General features: G+C 41.5%; 1 protein-coding gene across 2 annotated transcripts in view; it reads left to right on the top strand.

Moving 5' to 3' along the window:
- Nucleotides 1-23,425, top strand: part of AFAP1 (actin filament associated protein 1) — a 109,483-nt gene continuing 86,058 nt past the window's right edge. The window contains exon 1 of one of the 2 annotated variants that reach the window (XM_064418759.1): nt 1-123. The gene's annotated coding sequence lies outside the window, so the exon portion shown is untranslated. Of the gene's footprint in view, nt 124-23,339; nt 23,359-23,425 lie in introns of those variants that run through there. The other variant, XM_064418761.1, reaches the window with a different exon arrangement.

The raw sequence follows: 23,425 nt of genomic DNA, 5'->3' as shown, positions 1-23,425 counted from the left end.
CCGCCGTCCGTGCCGGCGCGGCGCTGGCTGCGCTCCGCGGCAGAGCGGGGCTGCGGGAGGAGCCGCGGGAGGAGCCGCGCTCGGCCGCTTTGTGCCGGCAGCCGCCGCAGGACGGCCGCAAAGGTAGGAGGGCTCCGGCCCCGCTCGCTCCCGCTCGCCGCGGGCAGCATCCCTGCCGAGCCCTGCGGGCGGAGAGGGAGCGCGGCCGGGAGGGGAAGGGCTGGATTCAGAAATGGGCTTTTTTCAGCCGCTGCTCCGCTGCTGCTCCAGGCAGCCCGTGCTAGGAAAGCTGTGGGTTTACTGGGGGAAAAAAATGCTGAAAAAAATTAGGGGGGAAAAAAAGTCTCGCTCGTTTTCTTGGCCTGAAGCAACACATGGAAAGAGCTGGAGGGAACCCGGTTATCGGGCGGTGGCGGCCCCTGCCCGGGCTGTGGAAGGGCAGGAGCCCGGCCGAGATCCTGCGGAGCGCAGCCCTCTGTCCGCCATCCCGAAACTCGCATCCCTTCCCGGGAAAAGCACCGGCCCTCTGTCCGCCATCCCGAAACTCGCATCCCTTCCCGGGAAAGGCACCGGCCCTCTGTCCGCCATCCCGAAACTCGCATCCCTTCCCGGGAAAGGCACCGGCCCGGCTGCTTTGTAGCGCTGCGAGCTTCCTTGTTTTCTGCCTTGTGGGGTGGGCAGAGGTGGTCTCCCCGCAGGCTTGGCCATTTGATGTGTTTCATCACAGCCGGGGGATTGCATCATGTTACAGTCCTGGAGTCAGTCAGGGCAAAGGCGAACAGAACCATCTTTCCAGATCCATCCCGCCGGCTTCCCGGGCCGACCCCCTCCTGTATTTCCTGTCGAGCGGAGGTTCGAGCTGGAGCAGCCTGGCTTTGGAGGCTGGGGGGGACCGGTCACAGCGGCGTGGTTCCATTGCTTCCACCGAGAGGTTTTTTGGAAGCTCGAGTTTGTCGGTCCTACGCGCGGTGTGTGTCTTGTGTGGAGGGCTTAGAGGAAACTTGCCAAAGATTTAGGCGGTAGGAAAATAATGGGCGGCAAAAGAGCCAGAAGAACGGCCAAAACCAGGAGTCGCTCCATAAGCTAAAAGCTCTGGAGTGGCCGGAGGTGAGTGGATTCAGGCAGGCATTCCTCGGCAACCCAGGCATTCACCTGCCCTAAAGCATAGTGCAGCTGGGTAAATGTACACTCTGAAAGGCAAGACAAGGCACATGTGAGAGACAGAGAAGTGTTTAGCTCATTTCCTCTCTGGATGCTTTATGATCATTTGGATGCAAACACTTGGTGTGCCTGTGCCTGTTCTGTTTATTGTATTACTGAAGTTTGCGGCGGAGGTCCAGCTATGAAATGATAAATCTCAAAACCAGAGAGATCCAGTTAAATAATGTACTTGAGGTCTAGGGCTTCTTAAGGCGACAGATTCTGCTGTTCTTTGTGCAGCTCTTTGTTTTGTTCCATAGGGAAAAAAATGTCATGGCATGGCTTGGTTCAGTTCTCAGAGGTATCCATAACGATTAATGATTATTCCATAACTAGTGTCTCGCCCTTGCAGGTGCTCTGCTACTGTTTGCTCCAAGTGTTACAGGGCCATTCTTTTCCATTCATGAAAATAATAGTATTGTCAACCTTTTTTTGTGTGCCTTTCTGAGAATGGCCGGTGCAGGGGCACAAGGGAGCAGCTTGGCAGCCAGATGGATCTATCCATCAGTGCTCTCGGATGTGGGCACTTGGTGCCTTTCCGTCATCCCTTATGCCTCCTGGTGGTTTCCATGGGAAGAACGACACAATTACTTTCTTGTTTTGAACAAACCATTTTTCCTTTTAGAACTGGTGTAAAAGAAGAGCAAATGCTACATTGGATCCAGAGGGAGAGCATCCTGTCTTTCTGGGGCTCTAGGGTCCCACATGGGTTTAAGAAGAATTTGAAATGGATTTCAAAAAGAAGGATCTACAGATTTCTTTGTGTGTCAGCCAGTGATTGCAGTGACAAGCCGGCAAACAGAACAATGAGCAGATACTCCCTGTCTTTGGTGATATGTGGCACTGTTTGGTGTCTCCTAGGAAATTTGTCATCAAAAGTCAAAGTGTTATGTTGTATTCCTGTGGCTTGGATAGATTTTTAGATGAAGGGATTTGGAAGGTCTGTGGGGTTGAAACTGAAGTATTGAAGCAGTGCCAGCAAGGATAGGGTAAAATGCAAGACTTCAATAAATCAACCAGTCACACTATTTTAAAATTTTACTATCTCAGCGAAGGATGGTTTTTCTTTTTGTCTCCTGAAGTTCTCAGAGTTGAAGAGATGCTGTCTGAGACATAAAACCCAAAACCCAAATATTGAAGTCTCAGTGGGACAGGCTGTATTTGGTACATGTACAACCAATTGTGCTGTTCCTTTCAGTGGTGCAAAGACAACTTGCTGTAAGACCAGGAGTTGTATTGCCCTGCTGCTTGCTGCAGTCTCCCTTGTGACATTGCCTCAGGACAAAGAGCCAGCAGTTCAGGGCTGGTTGATGCTATCTGGAGTCGACTGATTTAATTTCCATGCATTTTCAAAAGTTTTGTGTCTGATAGGTCAGTCAGGGGGAGTGTGGTATCCAGGAGCCCGCCTGGTTAAGTGCTTTGTTCAAAGCTGTGCTCTTTGTTTCCTGAGGAGGGGTCGAGGAGGAAGAGGAGGGATGTACTTTATATTCATTTTCAGATCTGCTGGGGTGGGAGGGTGGGATGCAAGGACTTGCACCTCCAGACTCCTGTACAGCTCAGTCTACTCTGTGCTGTTATGGGTTAGTCATAGTAAAGCATACTATGGCAATTTTTCAAAAAAATTATGCATCCCTTCCAGCTGTGCAGTTCAACTGGTTTTAGGTGTGAATGACACCTAGCTACTGGTATGGTTCTGACTTCCCTGACTCATCATCCCATTGACAAATAGTGTTTCATCTAATATAGAAACGCTGTCTGGGCTGGGTGGGTGACTGTGTTACACACTCAGTATGTATTATTCCAGATCAATATACTTCTGATGTAAAGTGTTCTTAGGCTCACAGTTGAACTCCTAATATTTAAATCCAACAAGATTCATAGAAATGTGGAAGTCAGCCTGAGGACTGCCGGTACTGTGAACTCTGAGGTTTAGGTGAAGGACTGAAAAAGCCAGATCTTAAATGTACTCCTCCATCTGTAAGGATTGTTTAGGAGGAATTAGTTTTCCTACTGTGAAGCATCCCAAGCTGACCTAGAGCAATTTAAGTTTTCAAGACCATACCAGATGTCTTTTTGGGGAGTGTCTGCATGAAGTCATAGCGAGAGCAGTCTGTCAACACAGAATGAGCAGGTAGGAAGGCACGTAGCTGCAGTGGCATGGGGTGACCCTGAGCTCAGAGTGCAGGGTACACACATGAAGGTTTGCCTTTTCTAGTGCATCAGTGCTCTAAAACATTGTGTAGATTCAATTGCTCTTCCTCTGCTAGATGATCTTGAAGATCCCTCTGAAGTTCTGTGATCAGAAGTTAACTCTTCACTCTCCAGGTCATAAAAGACATGCTGCTGTGGGTAGTGGTCGTGAATAGTATTGCAGGAACACAACTTGGGTTTGTGCAGTGGGGGATATCTCGTAGCAGGTAACAGTCTTTTGGGACATAATCTCTATTTTCCAGAGATAGGGCAAGTAATTAAAACCTGAATGGCAAAAAAAGTTTCCCCTTTTGGCATCCTAGTAAAAATCAGCCATGACTCAGTGTGCATAGTAAGGTTTGACTGCCAAAGGTGCTGAGCACCCTCAAAACAGCAATGTCCAAATGAGCTGCTGGTGGTTGCCTCTCTTAGAGTATCCCTTGGAGAATACAGGAGGCTGTGAAAAGGATAAATCAATATCTCTTTTCTGTTTTGCCAGTGTTCATCAAGAAATCTAGGAAAGGGACTCCTAAGAGGATTTTTTTATCAGTTGGATCTTGTATAGATACTGCTCTTTGCATGTATTGGTATTTTAAAAATTGATGGTTTATGCTTGGCAGTAAAAGGAGCAAACTGATTGACCTGTCTTTTCTAAATCTCTTTCCTAAACTGGAAAAGGGAAGAAAAAAAATCGGTGTCTTATTCCTTTTATGGTGACATAGTGGTGGGATTTTTTAAGTATCTGGGGGATTCCTGCTGCCAAGATCTCTCTGCCATTATGTAGTTTTGAGCTGAGTGATAAAGACTATCTTTCTTTAAGACAGATGTTGGTAATGGCCTTACTGTGCCAAAATCTTTGTGAGTACAAAATGCTGTATAAAAATATTTCCATCCATTAATAGTGAGAGCCAGAAAAGAGTACACAAGTGGTTTCAAATTTAATCTGTAATGTAGCTGATGTCTCAAAGATAACAACATCTTACCCCCAAGAAATACAACACTGCATGTGAGGTAATTGCTATGAGTTATGCTGTGAATATATATTATTCATTAGGGGACTGTCATTATATCATGCTTGTGAATTCCCCAAAGTCTCTTATCAGTGTCCTCATGACATCGCAACATCTATGGAAAAGAGGATTTTGGTGTCCCACTTGAGTGACTGATGCTCTGGCTCACTTCTAGTGAGCATGCTCGCCTTGTTCATTTACAATGAATAGACTTTGGGAAAGGAGCTTAGTTCATATATTCACACCATCAGAGATAGCACTCCTTCACAGGGAATATGTAGTGGTATGTTATCTCAGTTTTCCAGAAGAGCAAATAGTAAAAGCTGTTTCATGTGCAGCTTTCATGCTAAACTACTCTGCACTGTCTTTAAAGTATAAAGGCTCAATATTTGGCCAGTTGCTGTGGATAGATTTTTTTTTTTTTTTTGTTCAATTAAAGGATGTTTAAGTGTGTCTTTGAAACTTATCTGGTCTCTCATCGGTTGCACATGCTTATGGCATTCCTGTTAGAAACTGGAAGAGAGGAGAAGGTAAGGACAGAATTTCCCTGTTGCTAGCAATTAGCAGATCCAGATTTTATTTTCCTCTACCATTTTTTGCCAGGAGCAGCTGCAAAGGGAGAATTACACTGTGACCTTCACAGCACTTCCTAGTGCCATCATCAATCAGATCTGGCAGGAGCTTTATCGCATCTATCAGTGTGGCTCATAAGCCACATGCTGTCTAGTCTGGGGGGAAAAACAAACAAACAATGGGAGCTACTGTAGGGTTTGTTTAAAATAAAACAACCAGGAGTGAGCTTTTCCCATATGTGCCAGCTTTGTAGGCAGATTTCTGGTTTTGCCGTGTGCTGTTGAGCTGATTAATAAAAGATGATGGTTGTAAAGCAGTGGAAGAGACATCACTACATTTCAGTGGCACTGGAACTCATTCACAAATATTTGAATTGCAGCTTTAGCATTTCTCAGGTGATGCTCTTCAGTCCCATTCTAATCTTCAGCATTATTTTTACAAAAGAATTTATGTAGTTAGATTAATTCAGGTTTTTTCTACAGAGGTAAATGTTACAGAATAAATAAGTGTTTTCAGACTTCTCTGATTCTTATATGAAATAACATAGCTTTCTCCGATTAAGTGGTTTGATTTTTTTTTTTTTTGGTGGAGTCATGTGTCAGTAGCCTTTGAAGGCTACTCTAGGTCTCTTCCAGAGTTCATAATGTAGCAGCCAAGGTCAGCTGATCAGCTGCAACATCTCCTTTTTCAGCATGCAAAACATTATTAATGCCCTTAAGGCTGGTTTGTTTTCTGGTTGATTGGTTTTCCTTATTTACCTTGGTCTGGTTATGGAGTTTTACTAGAGTTTAAAACACTGTGTGTTCTTACATTTTTTCATTGTTACACCAAGTTCATTGCCATTTTCAAATTCCTTTGCTCTCCTTTTCTTGCCATCTGCAGTAGATAAAATTTCCTTGCTTTCCTTTCCTGGGCTCAGTACGGTGACAGTGTGACAGGTTGTCACCTCGTGCCTGACTTGCTTGCAAGCACAGACCTTGCTGACAGGTTGATGGGAGACGAAGAAGCAATGGGGACAGGCAGAATTGCTATTGTATGTGTAATTCTAGCTGCCTTTATGGTGATATACAAAAATGAAGATGTAGATGTATATAGATAAATGGTGTGTATATGTGTAGGAGATATGGTAGAGCTGCCTTTGTCATATTTTTTTGAGAAAAATGGCTAATGGCTAATAGATAAATAAATGTACTGTTATATTTCTGAGTAAAAGATTAAGGCGTTGAGCTTCAAGCTGCTAATGTTGATGGCCAGCAGCAGGGTGTGATCTGTAATTTCTGTGATTTTTAACCAGCCAATTCTTGGCAGAGGACATCTTGGTACCATATCTGGGCAAGGAAGTTTGAAATGCCATATGAAATGAGCAGGTGCAAGGAAAATGCACATAAAATGTGAAATACATTTAGCAAAAGGTTATCTATTCTGTCAGGAAAAAAGAAATCATGAGAGCTGGCTAGCTGGTTATGAAAATAATTTCTTTTGTGTTTTTCCTCAGTGTGTGCTGTGTCAGTTTGACAGGTTTTATAGCCCCACTGCTGCACTGGCAGGGCAGTGGCTGCAGTGCTCGGTCCCTGCCCCACAGACAGCAAACCTGAGGGGCAAGGAGCCTGCCCAGAACTGCACTGCCTCTTCTCCATTTTCTGCTTCCAGCAGCCAGGCACAAACACTTGGTAGAGAGGTTTAAGAGTCCAAAGCCAAGAGCATCCCCATTTCAGCAGCAGGGTGAGGAGGAGAGGGAAAGGTGCCAGCTGGAATTGGTGTGAGATGTTCAGTCCTGTGTCGTGGTTTGGGGGCTCCTGCTTCAGGAGGATGCAGCAAACCAGCTGGCTGCCTGCTGCAGGTCAGACCAAACAAAAATTCATGGTTTCAGCCCTGCACACAAGGTGGGCAGTGATGAGGAAGTGCTAAAATGGCAGGATTGAAAATAAGAGAGATAATGCAAAAGGCAGAGGGATGAGCAGGGCTGCCCAGTGTCACCAGGGCAGTGGTGGCTGGGAGCTGAGCTGCACAGGGGCCACTCTGATGCTGTTCTGCTGCTGCATCTTAGCACAGATCTACCAGAAAGAAACTGCCCCTTGGAGAGTGGGATTTATTCGTGTAATGCAGTCCATGCTAGGGAATAGAGTGAAGTACTGGATTTGTCACTGGCTGTAGGAGACCAGGCTGAAGAAAGTAAATATCTGAAAGTTTTAGGAAGCTCAGTAGTTCTAAGCTCTGTTAATACACAGCATTATCAAAAGAATACCCATTGGAAAATGAAAATATCTGGTTCTTGGGGAAAAAATATTCAGAGTGAAGAGCTTCTGAGAATGTACAGAAGTGTTCTCCTTGCCTGAGCCCTCTGTGTGCACCATGTGTTTGTCATTAGCACCATGAAAAGCTGCAAGTCTCCTTAGAGGGGGAATGATGGGTGCATGGTGGGTCCTTCAGGAAGAACCAGGAGAGCTGAGAGGAGGCAAGGAGCTAGGTCAGGCCACAGCATTTTGTTTTGAGCTTAGCAGGAATGAAATCCACCCTGAAGAGTCTTGGGGAAAATTCTGGATGAGGGCCAGTATGAATAATGCTGAGTGCAGATGGGTGGGACCCCACCTGGTTACAAAAACAATCCTATTTCCAATGTTAGCTATTTCTGCTGAAAAAGGGGATATTTAACAAGTAAGGTTTCATTTAAAAGGAAAAAAAAACCAGCTGGGGACCTTAAAAAAACAAACCCAAATCAAAAAATCTAAGTCTCTCACTTCAGAAATTAATGAAAACAAGCCCCCAAACATGCAGACAGCTGAAAGCACACACCAAAAACCTCAGATAAACAAAACAAGTGTTCTCTGGGGAAAGGAAGAGTTGTTCCCTCTCTGGGAAAATTTGTCTGTTCCTGTGGCTTGTGAACTTTTCATCCTCTCTGGGACTTTCTGCTGTCCTTGGTTTGCTTTTTTCATATTCTTGGTCTTCTTTCCCTGGAGCCTAGAAAAGTGTTTATGCAAGCACTAGACTTTAAGTAAATGAATGACGAGTGCTGTTCCTCAGGGGTTGGTTTTGGGACCAGTCTTGTTTAACTTTTTGTCAGTGGCAGGGGCAGTGGGATTGGGTGCAACTCAGCATGCACTAGCCTCTACCCCTGCAGCTTGTGGCCATCAAGACACCTTTCCCCTTGTGACAGCCACATCCTGAGCATTATTCCAGAGCTAATCTGGAGCAAACTGTATTCAACAAGCCCCAAAAATGCAACAGTTAATTTCAGTGTGACTCAAGTTTCCATTAGTCTCCAGTTGACTACTGTTCCTGTCTGTCTGCAGTGACTGAGCCTCACAGCCTCTCAACACAGCAATTTCCTTCACATCCCTTTGGATCTTCCTCTTTATTGTTGTTTGCAAAACACTGAGGCTAGATTTTGCATATGTGGAAAATCTTGCTGAGAGCTGTCCCCCCTTTGACCTCATTTTTTCAGATCTCTCATTTTTCTGTCTTCTTGCTTATAGTTCAACCATTTGACTTTTAAAAGTGGTCTGAGTGTAAAAAATAAGTTGTAGTGAAGGCTTGTTGGTAAACATTAGCTCTCCCGACAACCCAAGGGTAAGTAGATATGTGTGTTAAGGCCCAAATGACTGACTGTCCCAAAGAAACAACTAAAATACTGATTAGATTCAAACGGAAGCAAAAGTTGCCTTGAAGAGGTATGATGTTTTGGGATTTCTAGACTTCCTCAACCATTTTTAAATCGTTCAAAATTTTTTTTTCTACTGCAGTAACATTTTTTAAAACATTATGGAGCTAGCTCTGCTGTTTTTGCCCTTTCCGGTCTGGTTTATGGTCAGCACACCCACAGGCTCCAGGATATAAGTGCAAACTCAGATTGCCCTGAAGTTTATTGTACTTTATGGGAGCAAAGGCTGAAATCCATCTTCAAGACTTGGGGTCATTTGGGCTAATTTTCCTGACATACAACCCATACAAAAAAACTCAGCTGTTCTGGGGTTTTCTACCAGCTTTAAAGAAAAACAAGCACATAAAGAAAAAGCACTCTGGCAAATAGGGATCAAACCTTAGCTTGGTTTGAGTGTGCTTTAAGCAGTCTCAGTCTTTGCACTGACACCAGTTAAGTTCTGCTTCAGGGAGGTAACTTGGAAGCAGTACTTGTGAACGAGTCCAGGCCTTTCCCTGCACATTGCTGGAGGGAAGGGCTGTTTCCTGCTAAGGTCTAAGTGTTTCCCTCTGTGAGATAGCATCTGAACAACCCAGAGCAAGACCTACATGTAAATAATGTGAAAATAAAGATACATTAAAGGATGCTGCTTTCCAAGGTGTGATTGTGGAGGAGCTCTTGGCCAGGAGGCATCTCTTGGATGGCCCATCCTCAGCCAGGGCCAAAGGGGACAGCACAGCAGGAATGTGCCTTTTCCCAAGCTATACAGAGAACAAAAGAAGCACAGCCCTTCTAGCAAGTGGTCATCAGTGACTTATGAAGCACTTGGTACCTTAGAGCAGCTCTTTATATGTTAATAACTCATTAAAATCTAATGACTTCTTGAAATTGGACAAGCAGTAGGAACTGGAAATGGCAGATGTTTAGGGTGCAAAGGGAAGGAGAGCACCCACAGCCTGCCTGAACGCTTGAAAGAAATGCATAATAAAGTTGTAAGGATTTTGGTACATTGCTCACCTCTCTCATCAGCCCTGCTAGTGCCTCAGCACGCCTGAGGTTTCAGTACAAACCCACAATCTTCTCTAATGAAGTGCAAGGAAGGGAGAGAAGCATGTAAGAGTCCCTTAGCATCTTTTCCATTTGTTTGTGTTGCCACCCCTGCTTTTTAAGCTTTCTTTTTAACTCTTGCAATGCTAATGAGTTTAGGAACACTCCCTAAATTCTGGGATAAACAAGCTTTTATCTACTTTACCTGGAAACCTTTCTGCCATAATGCCAGGTGTTACATCCCTAAGACCTTTTGGCACAGCACTTTGAACTGTGGTTTGCAGGGGTTACCTCACCTGCCCCCTGTGCCAAGCAGCCTGCAGCAGACACCTCACCTGCTTGCACGAGTGGTGCCACTCAGTGCTCTGCTGTTTGCTGTGAAATTACAAAAGCTGTGCAGGTTTTCTCACTGACATGGGACATGCTGAGACCCTCCACACACATACCTCCTCTTCTCTTTGATTGCCTTCAGCAGGGTCAGCTGTGAGAGCTGGCCATCCTGGATCAGTTCACTTCATGCCAAGATAATCCTGCCCTATTCACTTCAGCTGCATGCAGTGCACTGAAGCAACAAAAAGTATGTGTATCATTCCAGAGGGCTCTTACCAGCTCTAGGAGGGGTGGAATGAGGCATGGCTCTGTGTGTACCGTAGCACTTCACAGGGTTGTTCTGTTATAATCAGTAGTAAAGAGCATTTTTGTATAGTTCAGTAATATTAAAGTAATATTGAGCAACTGCACCTTGTGATGAGAGTTGCCAGGGTGTAACTCCATAAAAACAGACAAAAGGCATGGAAAGAAGGTTTTTATTCTTGGATTGAAGAAATTGTTATTAAAGGCATAATTCTCCAAAACTGTAGTTGTTGGGCCATCTGAAGTAAGCCTACCTAGGAAAATGTTTAACTCCTTTTGCCACTGTTTCTTTATTAAAGTGAGAATTTCTTCCTAGTGAGATTTTTGTAAGGAGAAAACTTCACATACACCAGTGGAAGCTGTCCAAAATACCATTTCAAACTGTTAAGTATAGAATTAATAAAGGCCACCTGGAAAAATAAATGTTCATTGGTTGCTAATTTTGCATGTAAAGTGCATTTTCTTCTGGAATTATTATTTATACTGTAGTAAACCCAATATAGAATTAAATCATTTTATTCAGTTATTAATTTGGCATTATAACCAGCTGATGCCTCTTCCTTCCCGTGCTTAAGAATTAGCATTTTTGTCTGTAATAACTCTTTGTCTGCCTGTAGGCAAGTGAATTTTTGTCATTGACTAATACCAGAAAGATCAGGGACTTGGGACCCCAATACTAGGACTGCTGGGAAACACTGAACACCAGCAGAGAGGCCTTTGAGTGGAGAGAATTGAGAATTTTCATTGTCTGCTGCCATTATCTTGTTTTACATTCTGCTTGTCTGCCAGCTTGTTACTATTAAAAAACATTACTAGAATCTGGGCTTTTGAAAATCCCATTATTTTCCTTTCTTTATCTGATCACACCATGGAATTATGTCGCTGAATTAAAATTCTGACAGTGGTAGATTTGGCATCCTGGATAATTAAACATTTTGTCAGCATAAAGTTGCATGGTTTCTAATTTAAGGATCAGAGGGCTGCATCCCTTCTGCTCAGTGTGAGGGTTAAGAAATAGCATTATTAAGCTAGGAAAACAACTGTAAAATGTGTATTAAGACTAGCAAGTGGATTCATTTGGGTAGTTTCCTGTTGCCCTAGCTTCTTTATCTACCCAGAGGGTTTTTTTTCTACCTTCTTTATACATGCATCAATTTTCAGAATCTTTCAAAGCAAGAACTGTGTATTCTGGATAAAAAATGTGCCACTGCTTTTTTGCCATATAGTTATTACAGGATTTTTACTTGTTAGGTCAGATTGGTGTTATTTTCCAGATTAAAAATAGTCACTTGTGAAGGAAAGATTCAGAATGATGTATTGATTGTACCTGATAGCTGCTTTTCGAAATGATCATCTATCAGCACCTACTCTTATAGAGCACTTAGAAACATAGAATGACCTTAATCTAGCTGCAAGTCCAAAGATGACAATATATCTGCTGGACTTGAAAAACGTTAAACTGGTTTGTCTGTACAGTTCACTTAAAAATATTCCACTCCAAAACATTCACTTAAAAATATTCCACTCATAAACAAATAACATATTAGTTATTGTTTATGCTTTTGTTTCTTCTTAAGCAGCAGTCTGCCCCACACTGGAGATATTTTGGATCCACGTCTGAATGGTACCCTATCCTCTATATATGACTTTTGCCAATCTTTTTTTTAGCCTTGCCTTACTCTTTGATTGAGTACCTGTGTCTGTTGTTAATTTTCATTTGTGATCAGTTTCGGATAGGGTCAGCATCCTGACAAATTGCTTTAGAAGACAAATGGTGAGCAAGTGTCCCCATTATAAGAAATGAGACCAAGGTGCTCCATCATGGAGATTTTCAGTCCCTCAATACAGAATGTTGCTGATAGGAGCTTGTTTGGGTCTCCTTTCTTATCAGAAGACCATGGGTAGAAATTATGTCGGGGATTTCATTTCAGGTTACTTTCAATCACTGGCCTTCAAGGACAGAATGGAACTTGACACGTGCAACCAAAGGCAGAGTGAAACAGAAGGCAACCAACTTGGATATTGATTAAAGATAGGAATGATTGCAAATAGTAATAAGATTTGTGAAATAAGATGCTTATCTAAATCAAGTGTAGAAGAGCAGTAATAGAATCCAGAAGGGGTACTAAAGGGATATTTAACTGCATTATTCAGTGTACTCTGGGGCTGGAACTAAATTCCTACAGCTGAACTGGTGTTGGTAGGTTAGGAAAAGCAAAGGTACTGAGTGGAGTGCAAGCCCTGCTTATGTGTGGGACTCGTGGGAATAGGCTTGCTGTTTGTTAAAGCCATTTTCACTATGTTTGTGGTGGCCTGTCACGTTGTCTGTTTTTGGTAGATGAGTGTCAGCTATGAGCCAAAATTGCCTTCTTTCCATCCTTCCTTTTTGTAGGACAGTGGGATGAAATCTCTCATTTATACATCACATCTGTTACGTTTTTCATGTTTTGAGGCATGGAGAAAAAGACTATGATGAGTCTGTGACAGGAGGAAGCCAAAGTTAAAGTGAAATGAGAATGTATTTTTATGAAGTTATGTTACATTTACTGATTTTGAAGATTAGCATTTGGAAATGTGCTTCTTAGCTGAGGATAAACAGTTTGTTTTAATCTATTCACATCTAAATTAGGACTCAACTATTGGTACTTGCAAGGCACTAAGAAAAGCACTCACGCAGACCATCTGTTGAGAAAATGGGAATATGAAACTGTCATCGTATGTTCACAAATCCTGCCTGTCCCTGGTGCTTTCAGAGCAGCCTCATGTGAATGCTGAGTGAGTCTGAAACTGAGGAGGCTCTATGGGATCTCCACTGTGGCATTGTGGTGCCAGTTAATAGGTTCCTCAGAAAATGCATGTCTAGATAGTTCTCTCACTCCTGTTCTCAGCAAAACTGGTTAAGCACTGTTAAAAGATGACATGAAAATAATAAATAATAATAGCACAAGTAAATATATGTGAGTATAACATATCACTAAACACCTTTCTAACTGCATTTAAATATGTTATTGCAATGAGAAAGCTCTTTTTCACTTTCATTTTAATAAGCATGGGATCAGATTTCCAAATGAAAGGCATGTGAAAGCTGATAGGCACTTAGAGTGGGATGCATTCTGCCTGACGTGAGTCATACACGGCAGAGCAGGTCTGCAGCTGAGCTCCTTCCCAGTAGACCTTCTGTACAGTCAGGGGATGCAAATTGGTTTCTCTAGGATGTGATTAATCTGATCTATTCTAGACATCTATTTTAGGAATTTCTCCATTGACTGTGCATTGAGCCTGGGGCAGCTAGCTGAGATACAGATGACTGCTTTGTAAGCACTGGCATTTAGTCAGAGCAGTGTCACTGCTAGAACTCAAATGGCCTGCCTCACCTTCCAACCCTATAAAATTAGTAATTCTTCTGAATTAAAGGATTTTTTTCTGGAGGCTTAAAACAAGATAATAATTCTTTGCGTTTGCATGTAGTGTACTCCTACTTTGGGTTTAGTTAGTGCTTACAAAAAGGTCTGTCACAACATCTTTGCTTGGCTGTTTCAGAGCATTCATGGCTTATGGTATTCAGGGAAAACATCTTTGGAAAGAGACTGGAAATGGAAGAAGGATGGCAGAGACAGATTATCAGTAAATGAGGTTTATGATATAAAATTCTTAGTGGTGTTCTTCTGGGCATTGCTGTATAATTTTAGTTATCTGATTTATGAGTAGTTTGCCGTATTGGTCACATAGAAAATTATTTGCATACCGAATGTGAGTTCATTCAGCTGTGAGATTTTCATTTAGGCTGCTGCTCTCCATGCCTAACTAATTAAGATGTTGTGCATTTGAGTAACTGAGGTTCTTAATCTTCAATAAACTAAAAATAATTAGTTTTATTGTCACTGTTTAAAATTTTAAAACAACAAATAAAAGTTCCATCAAAATAAAATGTTATCAAGACTGGAAAAGAAACTGATTATATAGTGGCTTGGAAGCCATCACATGGGGAACTAGAGATAGAATTTGGGAATTTTTTTTTCCTTGTATCTTTGAAAAAGGTGCATGCTAGAGACAGTAATTTCTGGGAAGTTGAAGTGTTTGGGTTTAACTGATAATTTACTAATCTGTTTAAAGATGAATCTTACATTTAAACAATACGAGGAATTTGGGATATTGATAGGAAGTCCAGGGACGACCAGTGGCTTGGATTTATTTCCAAAACCTGATTCTTTTACATTTCAGGTTTGGCCAGGAAATATAGATAGAGATAACTGACTAATACTACTTTCTTCAGCAGAAATCCCTATATGAAATACTGTATTGTAAGGTGATCTCCTTAAAGGCTGCTTTTTAATCAAACTCAGTTGTTTTGGGTTTTTTATTATATACTCTTACCATATTACATATTGAATACATTTTATGTCTTTATCATTCTGAGGTAGTATAATAGAGCAATAATTTCCATAGAATGTAGAGGAAATTTAAGTAAAGATGACTGGAAACTGTAAACCTGCAACAGCACTCAAATGACTCCGGTGGGAAATGAGCACCTATAAAAATGGGTTTGCCCATGAGATGCAATTAGGCAGAGGTCGTTACACACGTGTGCTTGCATTGAATCCAGTGGAAAAGTTCAGGGATTTAAGTGTGTCTATTTCCATGCCAAAAGTCCCAATGGAAGTGCAGACCCCTGAAGATGCAGAGCACCTTGTGGAGCTCCTTCATTTACCCCTAAGGCAGACAGTGTACACAACCCATGTTCTCTGTTTCTTGTTGATATTTGTTTACTGGTATCAGTCTTTGTCTGACTTCTTGTTGCTCTTTAAGTCTCAAAAATAGTTCGAAGACTTGATAATAAGCTGAAGCTATTTTCGTAAGGAATGTAGTTCTTCATCACTGGGGCAGGTTGAATAATTGCTGTTTGGCTACATGTTGCTTGTATGGTAGGTGACCTCCCAGAAAGATTCATTAGTGTTTGGAACAGGATGATTATTCCTGTATTGTTTTACCTAAATAGTTTTTGTTGAAAGAACGAGATAAGTTAAATATTATTAAAAGTTGGAGAGGTAAAGTGTATTTTAGAAAGTGCTGTCCATAAACACATCACATTCACCCAGTGCAGACCACCACGTGGTTGCTGTTTAATTTAGGCAAGTGTCCATTTATGTGTTCTTTACAAGGGCTTGTGATACATTGAGCAGCTGGAGTTTATGTTAGCTTTTTGTATTAAGCAGAGAGGCAAGGTGGAACTAAATGAGAGCCTTGGTAAATACTTCTATGCTTTCTTCAAAACTGTATCCAAGATCCCTAGCAAAATACCACAGGGTGCTGCAGGTGCTGGTAGGAAGAGATCAGTTGTAAATATATTTACACGCCTCCCCTTACCTTCCTGTCCAGAGAATTGCTGATTTTGTTGACAGTTAAAGACCTTAAATGCAATGAAATATAATGGACTGGACAGGGATTAAGGATTTTAAGTGCAAGGAGCAACCCTCTGGAGATGCTTCCCTTTCACTATTGACCTTGCTAGCAACCGTATAGCACATAGGTGCTTACACCTCTTCACGTCACTAGGATATTAACAAATACAACATCGGGTAGGATTTCTTGACTTAAAATGAATTTGTAACTAGTCTTCTCCCCTGCACAGTAGTGAGGTCTGACCTAATATAGTGAAATGTACTGCAAGTGTAGTTCAGGAATAAAACCATATGTTCAACAAGCCTACAACTGAGAGAGTCTCTCAGTTGCAAAATGGTGGAAACGTCTAAATTTTTTAATTCAAGCAACCTCATTTGCTGATCACAAACAGATCTGGGAAGAATTGACCCCAGCTTTTTTAAAGATGGCTAGCTGGTGGTGGTCATTGCTTTTGTTGCTATTGTGATATTCTGCAGAATATGCTTGTGTTTATCTATCTCACTATGTATGTACATATACATACATATATATGTGTATATATGTATAAACACACACACACACATATATATATATGTATGTATGTATGTACACACACACACATACATACATAAAAGTGTGTACCAGTTGTTCTTCTTGGGTCAGTGGAGGATGTTTGAGAGAAGCCATGCTGTGAAAGGACACTCAGATACAGTCTCCCTGTACTGCCTTGTCCCTGGCACTGAGATCCCTGTGTGACACATACCCCTGGGTCTCATCAGGGGACCTGAGGTTTCTCTGCTTAATTTAGGGAAGCTTGCCCACTTTTCCTGAGCCCTGGTGAGGATTTTCAGCTTTTCCTGAGCTGTTGGATTTTGGTGTAGAAACAGAAGCACTAAGTGAACTAGGGAGTGCTTCCAATTGCTGAATTGGTTTAGCTGAGTGTGAGTTGTGGGGTAGAAAAGATACAGGAACTTAAACTGTGTTATGGACAGCAGGTCAGATATAAATGCATGCATTTATACATGTATTATATAAACAATATATAGAAATACACTATATTAACCCATTGCAGGGAAATTGTAAAAGCCTTCAGGGGAGAGTTCTTCCTATTGCTTCAGCTGCATTTCCATTTTTCTTATAAACTGGAAACACCAACTACCTTTCCACACTCCATCCTTAAAGAGTATGGGTTCTTTCTGTTTGTTTGAGTGTTAGGATTTACTGTTCTGGTTTTTTTTTGTGGTGATGGTGGTTTTGTGTTTTGTTTTGTTTTGTTTTTTGTTACATGCTTTCATTTGTCATGCTGCTCGTGGATTTCAAAACCTTGCCAGAAGGTATTTTTAAAATTGGTCACTCCTCTTGGTTGTCAGCACAAATCAAAATACTTGCCAACTGTTTTTCCAGTAAATATCTTTATTAAATTTATTAAATTACAGTGTGAGTGTATGTATGTAGTCTGCTTCTGTAAGGAGAGAATAATAAACTGGAATCTTACTTCTAAGAAAGGAGGCTGCAGTAGGAATTGTAATGTATTCAATTTCACCTGGAGAACAATGTCCTGAGGGTTAAAATACATCAAAAAATTAAATAATTCCCCTTGGAATGTGAGATGTGGATAACTGTGTGCATTCCTCTGTTACAACTTTTGCTTATCTAGTTGCACTTTCTTCTATTTAATTACCAAGTAGGAGCACAAATAAAAAAATACATAAAAAGGAAATGGTAGTTATGATAGTCTCTACTAATGTTGTATTTATTGACCTTAAACCAAATTTCAGAAGACAAAATAAACAACGTCCCTAATGTGACACATGAAAGACTACAGGACTGTCTAATTCTTGCAGAATTATTCAGAATGAACTTTCCCACTCTTTGCATGGCTGCCTTGTAGTCTTTAAAAGCACAGTGCTGCATTGTTACCAGAGGAAATAATGTTTTCCACAGAGCTGCAGGATAACACCCCAGCTAGGAATGCACTGCCCCAGGGAGGAGAAAGCTAAAGGTGAGCCTGCTTGCAGCTTTTGCTTTGGTTTGAAAATAATTATGAAATTTAGGCTATTGGTGACATTGCCTCTGATAATTCCAGCAGGTTAGAGTGTCTGAGTCTGTTTCACATGTAATACACAGAAGTATTTTGCATATATTTTTCATAATTGCCATTTTTTCTTTCAGGTGTTTTTCCTTAGGTGTTCCTATGCAGCCCCAAATTTCTCTGTCCAAATCATGCTCCAGAAGCTGAGCATACTGATAATAAAACCAGCCTTGTTTCTGCTCCCACATAGCTACTGAGTCCTTCAGATAAACAAGGGAAACCCCACAGGAATAGGGGCTGCTTTCTGAGGAGCTGGGAAGGAGCTGCAGCCTTCCTGCCATACCCTGAGTGCCTGACCCAGGAGAGAGAGATGTTTTCTCCCACCACTTGTCCTCTGGGAGCTGTCATGCTTCCACTCACAGCAACATGGGGATAATCTCCTATGTGCATGTATAGCTGTGTGGAGATATATATATATGTACATCTTTATACACACATATATGTAGGACTAGACCATGTGCAGTGTCACCATTGTGTGACACCTACTCCAGAGACTGCTGTTTCACAGTGACTTTAAATCTAAATGTAGGCTGCAATTACAAGATATGATCCAGCTCATTCTCCCTTCCTTGCTCTTGCCCTGCAGAGGCACCAGCAGAAGCTCTCACTGGCACGTGGTGAGCTGGCTCCATGCCCTCCTCCTCTGGCTCACTCATGGCCCAGAAATGCTAATTTTGGCCCAAAGGAAGTAATGGAAATGAGGGATCAGGGATGACATCAGTCTCTCTCAGCAGCAGCCTGGGTTAACTTTAACTTTTTGTAAAACCACAGCTTTCAGGAAAGACAGAGATTTAAAAAAACCCAAAAAACCACCAAACAAACAAAAAAACCCACCAGAAATAATCATCTGATTTGAAATACCTACTTGCACACTTGAGTGTGCTTCTTTCACTTGTACAGACTGCACTGAAAGTCATCTCAGTATCCCAGAAAGTGACTCTCCAGTTATTGTTTTCTCTGTGTTGGTGACTCGTTTGAAGGAGAGCATCCAGCCTGGCCTAAGGGATGGCAAGTTCTCTAATCAGGAAATAGTTAAGATGAAAGCACCCTGCAAGCATCTTGGAAGGGAGGAAGTGGACAGGGCATCAACAGGAGTTTTTTATTTACATTTGATTTTGCATCTTGTCCTCTCACAGAATATATGACTTTACCTCATGCCAGTCTAAAAAGAGAAGTAGGAGGAATACCTTTGGAACTTGAACTCTTAACAATGTCAGAATTACCTTTTGTCCTGACTTTTCCAGGTTTCTTATTATTTGGATGGTATGTTATAGCTACTGTCTAAATTAAACTGCTACTCCTTGATATACATCAGAGAGATTCCTTAGGAATTTGATTTTTTTCCACTTAAATATAACTCAACATAATTAGATCTAAATCTTTAATGAGGATCATTAATTTCCTGTGAAAATTGTGGTTTGTTTATATTGAAAATTGTATTGTTTAATTGTATATTGTCTCACATTTTCTGTGAAAAGTAAGAAGAAAGAAAAAGGAATTTAGGACAAGCTCTGCACAGACTTCTTTATTGCTAAGTCTGTCAAATCCTTGGTTAAGAGCTCTGGTGTTCCCTTCTTGGCCAGCTGAAGTTAATTCTACCCATGCATGGCTGAGCTACTTAGGATTCAGCTGCTGAACTGCTTGGCATTCAAATACTAACAAGAAACAGAGATCTTTTGCATTAACATGACTCTTCCAGGCACAATGGCTCAGCAGATGAAATAAGACGGGGTCAGCTCCCATGCATGGGGAGGAGGGAGAGGGATGTCCTTGGCAGCTGTGCCAAGGTATGTGCGAACCAAGAGATCCGTGTCATTCTGTGGAGATGAGCTGATTGTGAAGGGCCTGTATAGGGTCTCTTCCCTCTGTGTTTTTTCCTCCTGCCTGAACTTATGTAACAGTTCAGGACTGACAGAAAGGAGCCAATAATTGCTGCTCCATAATTAGGCTTTGTCGTGACCACTTCTTTACAACCTCCTAGTTTGTCATATTAGCATAGATGTGTTTCCTCATCACAACTTTTTTAATCATGAAAGGATAAGGTCAGCTGAACTATATATATATATATATATATATATAGTCACTGCTAATACTTCAGGCAGACACAGAGCAGTTTCTCTGATTAAAGTGATGTGCAGTAATATCAGTAATGTCAATGTTTTCCCCCCTGTTACTCTACCAATGCTTCATCAGAAGCATAGCAAGTCCAGGCTGAAGGTAGTTCCTGGACTCCTAAGCACATCATTTGTATCATCTGCTTGCAAATCCTTCCCTTTCCATCATTCTGCTTTTCATAAAACTGACTGCTAGAACATGAGGGAGAGTTGGCAAGCCTTCTGCAGTATATTGGCATGTGGGAAGGGGTCTCTCAACCTGCAGCAAAGCACTTTCTTCAGATTGCCACCAGCTGGGATGTTTGCAGCTTTTTTGTCATCTTGTCTCATGCCCAGATGACAGAAAGGTTTATTTTTCTAGCCAATGGGGGTAAATGTTCCCCACTTGTTTTTCATCTTTGGTATGATAAATTTGGTGATGAAACCCTGAGAAGTTTTTTAATGGTACTTATGCAGAGGCTGAAGGCCAGTGACATTATAAAATGTCATCCCTGGCGTCTCTTACCCATGTTTAAGTAATAGAAGTAATTAAAGGTAAAAGTGTTACCTTTCATGTTGTTGCTTACCTACAGCAATAGTCAAATGGCTTCATACAATAATCAAATAAATGTATGCACTCCAAGGTGTGAGAAGTGGTGGCCATGTCTTGGCCAAGGCTGAAGGACTAATGGCAAGCCTTTGCCAGGGTAACAGGCAAGCACTTCACTGGGAATAAGAGATGTCAAATAATCCTCAGGGCCCAAATAACCTTGAGAGGGCCTCATCTAGAGCATTGTGGGGCCCTGTACTTGAGGGATAATTTGGACCATAAAAGAGATTTCAGTACAAAAGCAAAAGGAAAGTTCAAAAGTTCTAAAGATACAACCTGTGAGACGTTGGGGTAGGGATTTCAGTTGTTTAGCAGAGAGAAAAATGAGAAGACATCATAATAGTCTTCAGGTATGGTAAGGCTGCAATAAAACCAGCATGTTCTCCATATATTCTGTGGGTAGAACCAGAGCAAATGGGATTAAGACTCAAAAAAGAAGATGGATAATGCATGTTAGAACCACTCTTTCTTAGTTTAATAGTTTGAAGGTTGGGTTTGATTGTCAGTTAAAAGGTTGAACTGATTTCCCTGAGGAATGAGATAGCTGGTCTCACATGGGATGAGAATGATAAACAGCATCACTTCCTCAGTCTTGCTTTCAGCCATATTCTTTGAATGAACACAAACTGTTTATGTTGTGTGCATTCTCCTGTTTTTTGATTGATCTTTCATCATGCTAATGCTTAATGATGTCTAAACAAAATAAACAACAGTAAAGGACATTTTTCATGAGGGTAGCTTGGATTTCCTGGCTGCTCTCTTTGATGATCTGACAGCTTTTTTCCTCATTTTAAATACAGTATGAGGATCATACAGTAAATAACTAATGAAAAAGTTTTCACCTCTTTGAGTGAATACCATTGCTTCACTTACAATATTCATAGTTCTTCTCAAATCACAGTTTCATGTTCACCCAAAGCTGTTCTTCCATAGAACTTTATATTCAGAATTATTCTGTTCTTTTTCTTCTTTTCTTCTTTTATTGTGTTGAAATTCAGTTCTACAGTCATAGCAAAATTGACATGTCCTTCACCTCCTCACCCTTGGAAGCAGCTGCAGGACTGGCTGCTTTGTCACCTCTTCTCAGCAGCATTACCTTCCCTTTCTCTCCCTCCCCTTTGCCTCTGAAATGGCCAGAATTTGAAAACCATCTGCTGTCAGGCTGGGACGTGCTTTCTGTTTCCTCTCAGTTTTTAGTTGCTGGCACTCTTTGCTCCCTGAGGAGAGTCCATGGCTGTCCTGAGTCAGCTCCGCGCTCGGCCTCCTGAGAGCCAGCCCGGGGGACATGGCTTGCAGAAGGCAGAGTGGTGTACAGCTCCGTCTTGTTAAAGTCTTCAGGAGGAAAATCTCCAGCTGAGTGTTTAAAGGAGGGAATGTTGGAGAGGCTCTGACAGAGCAGACATCTTCTGGCTCTGTGGTCTGTCCTTCCTCTGCCTGCTTCTGGCGTCTCATCCTGCTTCCTCTGATGGCTGCTGCTTTAGAAGTGGCTTTAGTACAAAAAGGGTTTTCTTTGAAGTATTGTGGAAATGCCATTTCTAAGAAAGTATGACCAGCAAAATCCCAGCTTTCTTTTTCAGCTATCTAGTTAGAGCACAGCATCAGTGTCTGTGTTTCTCCTCTTCTGGTGTAATATTAAAACTTTTACGGTTCAATTGCTTTTGGCAAACTTTGGTTCTCCTTCTTAAACCCACGCACTTGTATAAACATAACTGGCTTCAAGCTGTGTCAAATATAATCACTTAGCTACAAAAACAAAAACACCCAGTTATAATTGCTAAGATTCCACTTTTTTATAAACATTTTAGACTGAAAATGAGAATTTGGAGTGACAATTACACCCTGCTTGCTAATATTTATCCCTTTTTGGTTCTTCCATTCATTTTTCCCTGTTGTCATCTTCTTTTTATTTACTAAAAGCACATTTTTGCTGCTCTGAGTGCCACAGAAATATGTTCTGCCTAAATTGTGTCTTAAAAAACACCAGAGACACATGACAATGGGAAATACAAAGCAAAAGTTGAAATATGACACGACCATTCCTTAAGGAGAAGAATACTGAATATTAAGTGAAATCCTGAAGTTTCTTGTGCTGCTGCCTGAAAGCAGCTTGATATGGGTGGTGAGCATTAAAAACCAAACTATGTTGTGGAAGGAGCGGAGTCAGCAAAACAATTCAAAGAATGCATTGGCTTTATGTTTCTGTTTGAGAGTAAATATTTGTTCTACATTAGTCAAATAGGAACAAAAGGAACTAAAAAATCGTTTTTAAAAAGTCAGTGTGCTGGCAAAAACAAACCCACAAGTGGTGGGGCAGAAGAGATTGCAGGGTTTATTTTGAGGAGGATTTTGGGATATTTTTTAGCAATACTTCCCTCCCACATGGTGCTCCAAAGCAATAGATCACTTTTGGTTTTGTTTGAAAGCTAAAAATACTAACAAAACAAAACAAAAAAAACCCACCAAAAAAACCCAAAAACAAATTACCGCCCCGTGCTTTTTTGAAAACTGACAGTAAAAGCATGGAAATGTTGTTTGTTTCAAATGAGGTCAAAACAGCTTTCAATCCCCCAGCATAACCCAAACTTGAACTCTCTTCCTGAGATTCAGAAAATGCAGTTGCACTTTGCATGAACATCACAAGCTGTAATAAGAATTCAACTTATTTCGTACTTATCTGTAATTCCAGCCTTTAATAACAAAAAAAACCAACCAAACAAAAATTCCACCAACACCAAAATACCCAAGAAAAAACAACTGTGCCAAACAAATGTAAAGCCTTGTGTTACCTTCCATTAATCTGCAGCTCTGGGACTGCTGAGACTCCAGGAAGGGCGGATGAACGTGAATTCACTGCTTGTCCTTTTGCTGGCTTCACTCCTACGCCTGCCCAGGTATTGTCTAGTTCACTTCCCAAAACCCTCTGAGCAGAGCTTGGAGCTGCTTTCAGGGTAGGCAAGG

This window comes from Passer domesticus, chromosome 4, assembly GCF_036417665.1.
Source record: "Passer domesticus isolate bPasDom1 chromosome 4, bPasDom1.hap1, whole genome shotgun sequence".
In the NCBI taxonomy this organism is placed as follows: domain Eukaryota; kingdom Metazoa; phylum Chordata; class Aves; order Passeriformes; family Passeridae; genus Passer; species Passer domesticus.
This window is presented reverse-complemented; position numbering and strand designations above follow the sequence as displayed.